Below are 15,554 nucleotides of genomic sequence, written 5' to 3'. Positions count from 1 at the left end.
ATCTAGGTTGTGAATACGTTTTTCTTCTTACTAGATCTGGCCAAGTCCCCTACTGGAAAACTCATGAGGAGATTCATCGAATTTCCCTACTTGACCTTCTTAGTAAAAAGCCTTAGACTTGTTTATCATATTTCAATAATAAACCATTTATATTATATTATTTATTCTCATAAATAGGTAAACAAGTGGATGTGGCGTTTCTCGTATACATGCACAAGCTGACTGTACAAAGGCATGTACGCTCGAAGCATCTTTTAGTATACAAACCCCAACAAACATACCTGGGTCGGTGCATTTTGAGGGCATCCTCTTCTTTTGTATCACGACAGACACATTCTCCCCGATCACAATCTTCCCATCTGGCTTGGTCTTCCCTGCAATGAACTCCTTGATGAACTTGCTGAAAGCAGGCATTTTTAGGGCTTGCAAGAATGGCAGGTTGATTTCCAACTTGCTGAAAATCTCCATGAGATCCTCTGCGTCATCCTTTTTTTTATTTGCTTCCCCTCGGTATGGAAATGGCTTTGGTCGCTTTACTGCATTGGTGGAAGTCCCAGCCTGGGTTTCATCAACTCCCTTGTTCCCTTCCTTGCTCACTTGTTCAGATTCTGGGTCTAGGAAGAATGGGTCCCTTGATCGAGGGAGGGATCCCCCTAAATCTCCCTTTTGGAGGTCTTCCTGAACAAGGATTTCCCTGGGTCTAGAGCTATCCTCTTGATGCAGCTGACTCTTTTTTCCTTCACTAGCCTGCATAGGCACTTCCTCATCAATTTCCAACGTCGGTCCTTCATAACCCCGCCCAGATCTCAAGGTGATTTGACTAATGTTTGCTTGGTCTGGCGGTTTGACGGTGGCAAGAAGCTTCCCTTCATTTCCCCGCATCTCATTCAAGGAGACTGCGATCTGGGACAGTTGCTTTGCCATCATATCCATGGCGGCTTTATGCTCAGACTGAGCGTCTTGTAATTTGTGCACCACGTCATTGTTGGAGTGCAGGTTACTCTGCATGAACTGCTGTGAATTCACTAGGTCGTGGACCATGTCATCCAAACTCCTCTGTGATCTGGAGCTGAACTGATTAGAATTTGGCCCTTGACCTTGGTTCTGACGATAATTCCCTTGATGATTGTTGTATTGGTTACCAGATCCTTGATTCCCTTGATGGTTGTTGTACTGGTTACCAGATCCTTGATTCCCTTGATGATTTGGTTGGGAATTCTGGTAGTTCCCTTGGTTGTTTCTCTGATGAGGTGGCACATAGGAGCTCCCTGGATTGTTCTGATTCCTATTTCCCCAATTAGTATGGTCCTGATTCCTGTACCCCAGTTGCAATTGTCCCTCTTGACCTTTACCTGACCAGTTGGATTGCCTCTCCGGAGGGTGTGCATAATTCGTGAGCTGAAGTGGGGGTGGCTGGCCTTGATCATGGTCAGTCCATCTAAAGTTTGGGTGAGTCCTCCATGGAGCATCCCTCTGTCTTCCTTGGTTCCAACTTCCGTCGGGATTCCAACTTCCCATCGAATTTGCTTGAGCTTGGCACTCCCCTTCGCAGGGCTAACTGTTATACGGCTGAAGTTGCCTTTCCTCTTGACTAGGAGGTTTCTCAATTCCCACTGGAGCATGCGGATTGTATTTCTCAATTGCATTCAGCAAGGCTTTCTCCAGTTTATCGATCCTATCTTCCACCTTCTTGTCATCTTGTTCCATTACTGCATTGGCTGACCCTCTCCTCAATATGCTTCGCGGGTTATCATAGGCCTTCTTCGCCTCGATCAGCCTTCCCAAGGTTTCCCTAGCTTCACTTGCTTTATTCTTGGTAAAATTTCCCCCGCTCGAGGAGTTCATCAAGTCCTTTGATTCAGGATTTGCGCCTTCGTAGAACAGATAGTAGGTCTCCGCTTCTATCATCCTGTGGTTCGAACAAGCATCCAGCAGCCCCTTGAACCGGGACCAATAAGAACTCAAAGACTCATCGTACTCCTACTTGCACTCCTGAATCTCTTTCTTCAAGGCATTCGTCTTGTTGGACAGAAAAAAGTAGTCCAAAAACTCTAGTTTAAAGTCCTTCCATGTGTTGATCGAGTCCGGTGAGAGCCCTAGCAGCCAAGTATTCGCCTCCCCCTTTAGAGCAAACGGGATTGCTCGTAGACGGTAGTCCTCCTCCGTCGCCACGTTGGGTAGTTTACTGAACTCGTTCAAAAATTCATAAGGGCATTCGTTCCTTCGTCCAGAGAATGTAGGTAGAACTCCGAGTACATTCGTTTTGATATCGATCGACCTCCGGCGCGGGTTTGAGACTATAGCATGGGCAAGTTCAGCGTCGAGATGTGCGGTGAGTGACCCTATCTCCGGATCAGGGTCTACTAGATGAGCCATATTCGGGTCCTCTTCCTCCTCGTTCTCGGAATGCTCTGTTTCTGTTGACGACTTCGGGTCCTCTTCTCCCGATGAATTCCACCCCTTCTCACTTTCTGATTCGAACGGGAATGGGTCTCTCGTCCTTAAACCTGACCTGGTGGTGATGGTAGACGTAGATTCCTTGACTCGCCACTTGTATTGGCCACTCCCTGACCCAGATGAGCTCGCCCAACTTCCAGAATGGAAGTCTGCGTTCATAAACTGTCAAACAGAAAGAAAATAACAGAAATTAAAATATTTACACCAAATCCTTAAACGCAATAACAATAAACGCCATCCTTCCCCGGCAACGGCGCCATTTGAAAAGAGCGAAACTCTGGTCGGTAAACACACTGTGCGCGCAGAAAGAATTTAACAGGTTCCCTGGGTCCAGCAAATCCTCTAGATCACGCGGTCTAGGAACTCGTTGGTCGTTGGAAAATCCTGGTCGTCGGACACACAGAACACTCTTTCAAAAAACCTCAACCACTTTACTAAACCTAGCATAGAGAAGTAGGGATCGATCCCACAGAGATGGATGCGTAATAATCATGTTCAAGGATTTGGACTTGTTTTTGGGGTTGGCTGCTGCCACGCATTTTTCTTGGGTTGAGGAAAATAAACTTAACTTGGGAATTTAAAACTGCTACGCTAACAGCTAGACCTAGGCGAAACAACAAAAGCATGCACGAAAGTTACCCGAACAAACACTAGATCTAAGAAACTACTCTAATTACCTAGACCTGGGAAACAAATTGACCGTGGGGACCATGACTGAAAAAAACAGAGCACGGACGAAAAGCTGGCAAAACAACTAACTCTGGTACTAACAAACAGCGACATCATCTTCTTCAACCAAATTGCGTAAAAACTCAGAATAAAAACAACATGAACCAAATCAGAATAGAGCAGACCGAATCTAAACCATTTTAAAGAGTAACAATGAAGAACTAAACAGATCTACAGATGCTAGACGAAGTAAAACCGAAAGCAAACGGAAAACTCAAATCCATGCACGACTCAACCTCCTCACTTTGGATCCGACCTCAGACGCTAAATCCACTCAGAATCCAAGCGTCCGATACAAACTCCAACCAAAAGAAACATTTCATAACTTCAGATTTAGACAACAACCTCCAATCAATCAACAAACCACAGATCTATCACCAAATTCCCAGATCGAGTACCACCGCAGCAAAAACAGAGATCGACATATAACTTGTCAAAATAAACTCTCAACAGCAGGATCTATGTAAATCAACTTGAAAAATCACAGATAAACGCAAACGAACAGAAGTGAATAGATAATCAGTAGCATCAACAACCGAATCGACTCCCAAAAGTGAAGTTCGACCGTGAAAGTGCAAAACAAACTGAAATTTAAAGAGATTGTATCTTCGCCCTTAAGCGGACGATGTTGCGACTGAAACTTTCTGAAGAAATGAACCCTTTCGGAACCGAAACTACCCCAGATCTCCCATTCCCAAGTGTGTGTTATGTGTGTGAGCTAAGAGTGAGCGAAAAAGAGTGATGATTTGTGTGTTGCATGCTCTTCTATTTATAGGCGTTGGAGTGGGGCCCAACGAGGTATAGATAGACTTTGTTGCCCTCAGCTACTGACTCCCTCCTTCACGCCTTCTTTTCCCTTAGATTCTGCTCATTTTTACTTCATTCCTTCGCTAGATTGTTTCCTTCAGCACCTCCTTGATCTAGCGATTCTGTCACACACCTGGCTTATAAACTGTGTTAGACCCAGCAAAATGTAACGCTTTTCACCATATAACCGATGCATGAAATTAGCCTTATCAAGCATTTACTGCTGGTGGGTTTTCTAATTGGAAAAAAACACTTGAAAAGTTCAAGACTGATCGACGGAATAGGATGAGAGATGAATGGTTGAATGATAGTTTGGTGATATACAGTGAAAGGTCCATCTTCGCCACTGTTTCTAATGAAAGAATCTTGATACGTTTTTGATAAGGCTAATTTCATGCATCGGTTATATGGTGAAAAGTGTTACAATTTGCTAGGTCTAACATGTTTCCTAAGCCAGGTGTGTAATAAAATCGCTAGATCGAGGGAATGCTGAAGGAAACGGTCTAGCAAAGGAATGAAGTGAAGTGAGCAGAATTCAAAGGAAAAGAAGGCGTGACGGAGGGAGTCAGTAGCTGAGGGCAACAAAGTCTATCTATACCTCGCTGGGCCCCACTCCAACGCCTATATATAGAAGAGCATGCAACGCACAAATCATCACTTTTCACTCTCTTTTAGCTCACACACATAACACACACTTGGGAATGGGAGATCTGGGTAGTTCGGGTTACGAAAGGGTTCATTTCTTTAGAAAGTTTCAGTTGCAACACCGTCCGCGTGTGGACGAAGATACAATCTCTTTTAATTTCAGTTGTTTTGCACTTTTGCGGTCGAACTTCACTTTCGGGAGTCGACTTGGCTGTTGATGTTACTTGTTATCTTTTCGCTTATGTTGGTTTGCGTTTAGTTGTGATATTTCAAGTTGATTTACGTAGATCTTGCTGCTGAGAGTTTATTTTAACAAGTTTTATGTCGATCTCTGTTTATTTTGATGTTGTGGTACTCGATCTGGGAATTTGGTGATAGATCTGTGGTTTGTTGACTGATTGGAGGTTGTTGTTTAAATCTGAAGTGATGAAGTGTTTCTGTTGGGTGGAGTTTGTGTCGGACGCTTGGATCCGGAGTGGATTTAGCGTCTGAGGTTGGATCCGAAGTGAGAAAAGGAAGTTGTTGGATGGATTTGAGTTTTCTGCTTGTTTCCTGTTTTACTTCGTCTAGCATCTGTAGATCCATTTAGTTCTTCGTTGTTATGCATCAATTTGATTTAGATTTAGTTTGCTCTGCTCTGATTTCGTTCATGTTGTTTTTCTTATGAGTTATTACGCAATTTGGTTGAAGAAGATGATGTCGCTGTTAGTTAGTACCCGAGTTAGTTATTCTGTCAGCTTTTCGTCCGTACCCTGCTTTTTTAGTCATGGTCCCCACAGTCAGTTTGTTTCCTAGGTCTAGGTAATTAGAGTAGTTTTCTTAGATCTAGTAATTGAGCAGTTAATTTTCTTTGCAACGTTCTCTTGTTATTTCGCCTAAGCCTAGCTATTAGCGTAGTAGTTTTAAAGCTCCCAAGTCAAGTTTAATTTGTTTTCCTCAACCCAAGAAAAATGTGTGGCAGCAGCCAACACCAAAAACAAGTCCAAATCCTTGAACATGATTATTACGCATCCTTCTCTGTGGGATCGATCCCTACTTCCCTATACTAGATTTAGTAAAGTGGTTGAGGGTTTTTGAAAGAGTGCTCTGTGCGTCCGACGACCAGGATTTCCTACGACCAACGAGTTCCTAGACCGCGTGATCTAGTGGATTTGCTGGACCAAGGGAACCTGTTTATTTCCTTCTGTGCACACCGTGAACACAAATGCGTACTTTCAGTTTTCAAGATATGAATACCCATAGAAGTCAGTTGTCGCGATTAACGGATGCAAATGCTACTTGAATTGTAACATATAATAACTTTTATTATTATAAAAAAAAATATTGAAGTTAATGATATTTAATATTTTATTAATTTATTTTTTATTTCGCTTCGCCCCCTCTGTTTTAAGTCTCTAGATCCATACACATGACGCACTTTCAGACCCACAACAGCTCTAGACTCTTCCAATCTCGTGGCCTTTATCCATTATCGATCCTGCATACTCCCTACACTACACGTTCTTACTAAATAAAAAAGGTTCCATGGTGAAATCTTTGTTGTAGAATTAATCAACCTAAAGTAGAAAATTTCTTCATAACAAAGTTATTCCTATTCCACAAATTAAAAAACGATTTAGGAAAGAAATTGGGGAATTCGCACATTAACTATATCAACAGTTTTGGACAACGTTTTGTTTGCTTGATGGTGGAATTAAAATTTTATTGGGACAATATCATACTCCCTCCGTCCCGCTTTATGAGTTCCGGTTGAGTCGGGCACATGTTTTAAAAAAAAAAGTGTTTGAGTGTGTAATAAATAAATATTGTAGTGGATGTTGGGACCCACTTTTAATTGAGTGTCCAATAAATAAATGTTATAGTGGAGGTTGGGAACCATTTTTAACACTTTGTAAATATTTTTTATTAATTTATCTCAACCAGAACTCCTAAAGCAGAACACCCTAAATTGATTAACCGAAACTCCTAAAATGAGACGGAGTGAGTACTATATATTCCCCCTTTTCATCATTACATGTCTAAATCCACATCATGCGTTGTCATGACACGTTAATATTCTTTATTCCCAAAAATGAAACTCAAACTATCTAAACAAATTTATATATCTTGACCCAAAACATCTTATGCTGCACTCTCTAAACGTTGAGACATTTAGTGTCCCAAACATTAGCAAAGTACTACTCCATAGTAGGATTACTACTATATCTTTCACAACATAGAGAGCATACTTATATTTTTTAGTCCCTTCAAGATATATTCGTCTAGTATTATACTCCATCCGTCCCATAAGAATATGCACTCTTTCGTTTTTAGTCTGTCCCACAAAAATATGCATTTTCTAATCTTGGAAAATCTTTTTATCTCTAATGAGGTGAGACTTATTTTCTACTAACAATAATTTAATTACTTTTTATACTCTACATCTCTCTTACTTTACCAATTTTACATTAAAATCCGTACCAAATTTAAAGTGTCATATTCTCTGGGGACAGAAGAAATATTAAATCATTAACTGGCAATCAAATACTCGATAATACTCCTATGCACCTCGGTTATCACATCCAATATGTGGAATAATAGTGCATAAAACAATATTAAAGACATATTTTCTTCTTTTTATGTGTTTTAAAGCCATGCATTATTGTGATGATTGTTGACTTTAAAGTTTAAAGTAAATTGACCTCCAATTTGCAATTGCATCATGACATGAGGGTAAAGTCCTTTTTCGTCCATAAATTATTGCACCCATAAGGCTATCATTTCAAGTCGCATTTCCCTTTAATCACCCAACTTCTTAGTAGCAGTGAGATGATCAATTAATATATAAAATTAGTTTCCTCCATTTTTCATAGGTTATTATTCATTGATTGTACTGGCGACATAATAAAGAAATTTATTTTTTGGAAAACATAAAATAAAATTGGAGACACGAAGTATGATTAAATTTTTATTTTTATTTTTTGACAAGGTTCTTGGGAGAATGCATTTCTTGGCAGAAAAGAATATAACCTAATTTAATAGAGGAACAAGGATTTGCATTTTACCCACTATCTCGCGCCCATTAAACTGCGAGAAATATGGCAAAAAGTGATTGAAAAGTAGCCTAAATTTGAAAATTTGGCATTGGGTTTACTTTCACCAATGAGTGCATCTAATAATTTAATTTTAGGTTTTTGGTTAACAATGAATTTGATGGTCTAAATTATTTGATTTGCACCATAAATATTTATGAAAATGATATTTGTACTTGAACGTATTTTATTAAGCTTTGTCTCTGATATTTTTGAATACGACAATTTTATTTATAAGCCAACATACCTAGTTGACAAACTTCTATTACACATATATATAGGAATGTTTAAAATTTAGATATGGAGTATATATCCATTAATCATTAATTTGTTTGTACGTTAAATTATAGGACCCACGTTTGTAAGGTGACGTGTAGAAAATAAAGACGAGTCTTATTCATGTTGGCGCCATCTCATAGAGGGCACTCCAAAAGTCTTCCATACGCCAAACTACTAAAAAGGCCAAAACCCAAAAAAGAAAAGAAAGGAAAAGAAATCACTTATTTAATATATATAAAACCATTAATTTACCCTATGGTGTCAATAATAATCCGATTGTGTAAAATGTTTTTAATACATTATTTGCTTTTAATTTAAGCACTAATACGACATGGTTTTAATCCTCTCTGAAGCTGAAAGGAAGAGGTCCACTTAGTTCGAAACCACATATTACCATTGAGAATCTCCATCAAGAAATCTCATCGAATTGCATCGTAAACCTTTTGAAAATCGATGTAGAATAGTATGAAAATTACTTTCCTTTTTTCCTAATGAAATACAAGATGAGATGCAATAAATAATTACTCCATCCGTCTCGGATAATTCGTCTTATTTTGACCGGGCACGGATTTTAAGAAATGTAATGAAAAATGAGTTAAAAAAGTTAGTGGAATATGGGTCCTACGGTCCACTACCAAAAATGGTAAAAGTGAAATGAGACAAATTATGTGGGACGGATCGAAATGGAAAAATGGGACGAATTATCCGAAACGGAGGGAGTAGAAGATGTAGTTTGCTTGGTACCTCTTTCAATGAAAAAGTGAATCAATAGATACAAGTGAACTTCCTTACGAAGGCGGCAATCGTTCCCAACTTTCAAGTCATTCCATTTCTAGCTCTATATCCCACCTATTAATGTTACTCAACATACTCACTTTTTTTAGCACATGTATAAAGAGGGCCAGACAATAGTTTTTATGCCGACAATGAAAAATGAATCTAACATAATAGGTCCATAGAATTCTTGTGTGAAAAAATTCGACGAAAATCTATAATAAATACTCCTATAAAGAGTCAATTATATAAATGATATCTCTAAACATAGTACATTACTTTAGCATTTAACAAATTAAACTAAAAATGCCCTCTAAATTATGAATGACATTTTAGAGCATCCTTAACGCTACAGGGCCGGGCCGCAACTCGCGAGTCCCGGCCCGAAATCAGCGTTGGAGCGAGGTGTATCACGGCTCGGGACAACCCCGAGAGGCAGTTGCGTCCTGGGCCGCTCCCGAGTCCCGTCCCGGCCCGGCGTTACCGGTGCCCGTGCCGCATCTCTTGCGTTCCGTCCCAACGTTAATTGTGTTCGGGCCGGGCCGCAAGTACCCGCGATTTTTTTTTTTTTTTTTTTTATAATTTTGTTTGCCTATTTATACACTTGATTTTCTCCATTCTAATACTCTTCCCCACAAACTCACTTTCAATCCCCTAGCATTTCAACACTTCCGGGTTCTATGGATTGGTTTAACAACGACCAAAGACGGATGGACGATTTCGTCAACTCCAACAATTGGCAATTGCCGCCGACACCCGAGCCAAATGCAACTCCTAGTCCTGGGTTGCCTACCAACATGGACATGGAATCGTCAGTTAGCACTGTTGAGTACGAGATCAGCGATATGGAGCCCGCTCAAGGGAGGGGCAATGGCAAGGTTGCCGATGAGGATGGGCCGAAGAAGTATAGTCCGCAGGAGACAATGTGGCTGACCAAGAACTTTTTCGATATCTCCGAGGACGCTGTGATCGGCAACCAGCAAAGCGGCAAAGTGTTATGGCAGCGGATTGCAGAGAAGTACAACACTGGTCGACCTGACGGCTCGTTCGAGCGTACCTACGTGAAGCTACGCAAGCATTGGGGTCGGGTCCAGGCGGAGATGAACAAGTGGAATGGCAAGTGGACTAACGTAGTCCGGATGTGGCCGAACGGGCACAGCGAGATGGACCTTGTGGACAAGGCCAAGGCAGATTTTTTCGCTGATGGGAAAAAGCACTTCAAGTACTTTGACGTTTGGAAGCTTGTCGTGAAGAGCCCGAAGTACACCGGTGGGGCAGAAGCGGCGGCGAAGAGAACCAAAGTTTCCGTCGTCGGACACTACTCTTCGAGCGAAGGAGGTCCGCCAATCGACCTCAATGTGACAGACGACGACATCTTCCTCTCATCCCCTGGTACTCAAAGCCGTTCGATGGGCACAAAGGCGGCAAAGAGGAAAGCCAAGGGGAAGGCAACTGCGAGCTACTCCGCTATGCCGCCACCGCCGCCCAATCCTTTCCTAGATAAGATATCTGATTCTTTGTCGGATATGAGTATTACGTTGCGGATGGGCCAGCTGACGGAGTTGACATCGAGGGATACCTCGACAATGTCAGAGTATGAGCTCGAATTGCACCATGAGATGATCGAATACCTTCGCGCACAGATGAAGAAAAAGTAATTCTTTTTTCTAGGATTTGTAATTTTCTTTTTCTAGGATTTGTAATTTTCTATTTTCCGACGGAACAATGAATTTTCCCGATTTTAATTGTTCAACGTATTCAATTTTACGAGTAAAATAGGTTGAAGTTGTGAATAGTGCAAAATAATAGTTGTGGCCCGAGTTGTGGCCTGCAGGATTAATGGAGTTGTGGCTGGGACCCCAAATTTAGGGGAATGATGCCGTGGAGAGAACTTGCGGCCCAAATCCAGAATGGGGTTAAGGATGCTCTTAATTTATTTTCACATTCCAAATAAATAGCAAATCAGCAGTACTAAAAACAGAAAATAGTTACATTTATTGGAAGTGACGGCATATGCCTCACACAAGATTATTTATAAAAAAAGTTTTATTACCAGTATTAGGAGTAATTATAAAAAGATATTGGGTTATATATTATAGTATTAAGTGAAAAGCATAATAGTATACATACAATTTTGATTATATTTAAAATAAAAAATATATCAAAATACCCTCCATGAGTGCATTTTAATCCCAAAAATTCGGAAAAAATGCAAATGTATTTGGACTTTCCATAAAATAAATTTTCAAAGACCAAGTCAACGGAACAAATAATGCCTATCTCTGTTCAGCTAAACTTTTGAATAAATACTAACAGTGCGCCTCTCTCTCATCCTTCTGGCTACAAAGCATAATAAATTATACTCCGGTATTGAACAATAGGGATGTATACAGTGATCTTACCTTATGGTATATAATTAAAGGGTTTCTATTTTTAGTAATGAGTCATTTTGGCTGGAACATATCGAAAAGGAAAGTGGATCATCTTCAGTAAGACGGAGATAGTATATATTACTCCGTCCACCGAAAATAGAAACTTTTGATATGAAACGGTTTTTAATGCAAGATTGGTAAATCAAGAGATAGTAAGTAGTAATACTAGATAGAAAGAAAAGTGAGTTAGTGGAAAATAGGTCCACCTCGTTAAAGAATGAGAGATTTTCTAAAATAGAAAGTTTTTCATATTTAAGGACGAATCGAAATAAAAAAAGTTTCTATTTTTAAAACCCAGAGGAAGTAATATTTGTTCTGTTTCATATTTTAATGGAGTATTCAAAATATGCACTTGTATGTCACATTTTGAAAAGAAAGAATGGATAAATAGGTTGGGGTGAAGGACAAAGAAGTGCATTAATTGGAAGATGTCATGAGCAATAATAACCAAAATCTTGAGCTTGGATGCCATTCCAAACCAAATACTCCTTGGATTCCATTTCATCTCTCTCCCCCTCTCAAAAAAAGAAGCTACTTCTATATCCATATTCCATACCCATTCATCACATGCAACACAAAGAAGATGAGAGAGGTAATTAAGCTTACCTCCATTCCATTAATGTGAATGCCCAATGGGTTACCTCTCCTGCAAAACCGACTCCTCCGTCTCCACATCCGACCCCTTCCAAATCCAAGAATTCACCTACAAAGACCTCCAATTAGCCACCGCCAACTTCTCCGACTCCAAGCTCCTCGGCCGCGGCAGCCACGGCCGAGTCTACAAGGCCGTCCTCCGCTCCGGCCGCCTCGTCGCCGTCAAGAAGCCCTCCTCCAACGACCTCGACAACGAGATCGACATCCTCTCCTCCCTCCACAGCCCCTCCCTCGTCAACCTCCTCGGCTTCTCCACCAACTCCCTCGGCCGCCGCCTCCTCGTCGTCGAATTCATGAGCAACGGCACTCTCTTCGACGTCCTCCACACCAATCCCCGCCCCCCTTCCTGGCCCCGCCGCCTCCGATTGGCTCTCCAGACCGCCACAGCCGTCCAAACCCTCCACTCCTCCTCCCCTCCCGTCATCCACCGCGACATCAAATCCGCCAACGTCTTAATCGATCGGAATCTCAACGCTAGGCTAGGCGATTTCGGCCTCGCGTTGCGCTGCGATTTCGACGATTTCCGCCTCCGATCGACTCCCCCGGCAGGGACGATGGGGTATCTAGACCCCTGCTACGTCACGCCGGAGAACCTAAGCACGAAGACCGACGTGTTCAGCTTCGGAATCCTGCTGCTGGAGATAATCAGCGGGAGGAAGGCGCTGGATATGGCGAATTCGCCGCCCTCGGTGGTGGATTGGGCGATTCCGCTGATTAGGAAGGGGAAATTCGCGAGCGTGTACGATCCTAGGGTTCCGGCGCCCAGGGATGCGAGGGTGAGGAAGATGGTGGCGGTGGTGGCCGCCAAGTGCGTGAGGCCGTGCAGAGAGAGGAGGCCGTCGATGAAGGAGGTGGCGAGGTGTTTGGGTGAGCTGAGCAAGCTCAATTCATGGAATGGATTGTCGAATCCCTGCATCACGGGGGAGGATGTGGGAATCGTTGAAACGCCATTGATGAAGAATCATCGGCTAGAGTTGGGGGTTCGAAGCAATTTGATGGAATTGATGGCTAGTCCTAAATCTCAAATTAGGGCTAAAACTACAAATCTCAGATTTTGATTTGGGAAATTTGTTATAAACAATGCATGATGTGTGTGATTAAGCAGCTATAAAGTGTCTTGTTCATTGTTTAACGTAAACCACAAATTACATTTGTTCCAATTCAATAATTACAAGTAGAATTTATCATGGTGATTCCAGCTTTAAGAAGAAAAATATCTTACTACTACCAATTAACTTGGGTTCAATCTAAGCATAATAATGCAAATATGATTGTTAGAGTTCCAACCATGTCATAGTACTACATATAACTACAACTTCTAGTAGTACTTTTTTAGTAAGTGCTAGTATGGAGTCTTTTAGAAAGTGTCCTCACAATAAAACAATAAGGACTTAATTCAAAGTGAAAAATATTATACTACTAATATTATTGACTTTGTCATATCTCACAAAATACCACTCCCCATATAGTGATTTTTATGAATTTTGAATAGCGGACAAATTGTGGGACACAGAGATAGACTAATAAATTACTGACCTCACAATAGAAATCAGAGGGCAAATTCTGTATTTGCATTATTTTGGGATTTTGTGTAATGAATTCACCTCACTCTATATTTAAAAATGGCTATGGAATAGCACAGTTCAAATTTCAAACATGTGAAATTGTGAATTGTGACACAACAGAGTAGGTCAACTTATTGTCTTATTTGGCATCTCCTAGTTGTGTACCATTTCCTAAATCAGAATAACATTGATATTCTTTAAATTTTTTAGTCCTTTTTTTAAAAGGTGGCAGTAACTTGGATCCTGTTGAATTTAACAAATCAAACACAAACGAAAAGAAAAGTCATTGCACAAAACACAATGGAGGATTATCCAGATAATTAGGTCATTGAATGGAAGCATGAAAATTCGAAATATATTCCTAAATACAGAATAAGATAAAGCCAAAATTTGAAAACAAGGATTTGGCTGTAGTAGATAGCTGTATGCAAGAAAATTAGATTCGTTTTCATGTCTAGACTCTTGAGGTCAAACAAATGTGATATCCCTTTTAAGCTTTCACTTTACTTTACCACAATTATAGCAAAGCTAAACAGAACTTTTGACCTTGAAAGCTGTAACTTTTCAAATAATCATATACTTAGTCTAGAACGAATATTAGTAATTACTGAAACTTAAATTATCGTTCATTTATACCATACTTATAAATACTTATAATATTGAGAAAGAGCTGGGCAAGAAATATGTACGTGTATTGACTTGATCAATCATACTTGTATATACTCCCTCCATCCTACATTAAATGTCCACATTTCACTCGACACAAGTTTTAAGAAATTATAAACACAGGTTTTAAGAAATTATAAAATGGTATGTTGAAAAATTGATGAAACAATGAATCTCATTTTTATATAGTACTATTAATTTTATAATATAATACAAGAAGTGGACTTTTAATAAAGACGGACGAAAATGATAAAAATAGACGTTTAATGGAGATGAATGGAGTAATCCGATGTTTATATTAATTAAAAAGTTAACCAATCTAAGAATATTTAGGACATGAACATCCACGGTCATATCCTCTAAAAGTCTAAACGATTCATTATCTTAAATTTTTACTTCTTACATAGTCACAACACTTTTTTTTATCATATTTATTAAGTACTTAAAGACAATACTCCTTTTTCATGAATTCCACTTTTATTTTTATTCATTTCTTATTGTACTTTATGCATTTTCTAATCTAATTAAATTATTTTTTATGTTTTAAATAGAGCATGAAAGTCATTGAAATTTAAAGTTGCGCAGTTAAAATCTTATTTATTTGGTCCATCTCGGTTGGGCTTCAACTTCGAAATGGAGCGAGTCTATGTCACCCATTGACTCGAATTATTTTAACACGATATACTCATAAGTGTACGGAATTAGTGTAGTATAATGTGTTTGATACTCAGAAATGGCTACCAAGAAAATAATCCAGAATTTTGACCAGAAATATGCAGAATATATTTTCTTTTCTAGATGTTTGTTACAATAGAAAAAGGAAGGTAGAAACATGACGTGTCGTTTGATATAAGAGATACTGACCTAGTTAGTCACTTTAAATTACATTTTCACCCTGAATTTGTTTTCAAATTTTCATCATTTACCAAGCAACTCTGTATCCTTTCCTTCAAAATTTGTACAACGGCCAATATCAAAATTTTTAAAATCCAAACTCAACTAATCAAAATCTAACGGACAGAAGATTTTGGCTGCTTCTCCTTCCTTTAAATCTTAACAAGCCAAAATTGCTTTCTTTGGGAATCCGACGAGTTTTCCGCCGAATTTTAGAGGATGTCTTTTCCTTGTTCAAATCGCCATAGATTTATAACACCAGCAGCTTCGTCTTCGAGAATCTGCCTTCCGTAATAAGTTATTTCAGTTCTGGTTTCATAGCGATTTTCGTTGATTTTTTCCTTTTCAAGTCGGTGGAGCTTCATCAGCGGCGAGACTCGAATCGGAAGACCTCCACGGCCTCTTCTCCAGAAAAATCGGCGACGGATTTGCTCTGGCCAATGGTTTCTCGCTCACCTTCTTCTCCATAATCTGGGAGTAGAAATGGGTAAATTAACGGCAAATGAGTGTAGTGGAGGGGAGGGTATTAATGGGAAAAAGATCTATTCTGGACAAACATGAATATTTTCGGGTGAAAATTG

The 15,554-nt window shown here is 39.9% G+C and overlaps 1 pseudogene; it reads left to right on the top strand.

Annotated features, from left to right (window-relative positions):
• Positions 1–11,492: 11,492 nt before the first annotated feature.
• On the top strand, positions 11,493–12,980 carry LOC125217747 (serine/threonine-protein kinase-like protein At3g51990 pseudogene; annotated as a pseudogene).
• Positions 12,981–15,554: the final 2,574 nt, after the last annotated feature.

This window comes from Salvia hispanica, chromosome 1 (assembly GCF_029641045.1).
Source record: "Salvia hispanica isolate PSC_SH4W2 chromosome 1, Shi_PSC_v1, whole genome shotgun sequence".
Classification (NCBI taxonomy): domain Eukaryota; kingdom Viridiplantae; phylum Streptophyta; class Magnoliopsida; order Lamiales; family Lamiaceae; genus Salvia; species Salvia hispanica.
The sequence above is the reverse complement of the archived record's forward strand: the minus strand, read 5'-3'. Positions and strand labels throughout refer to the sequence as shown.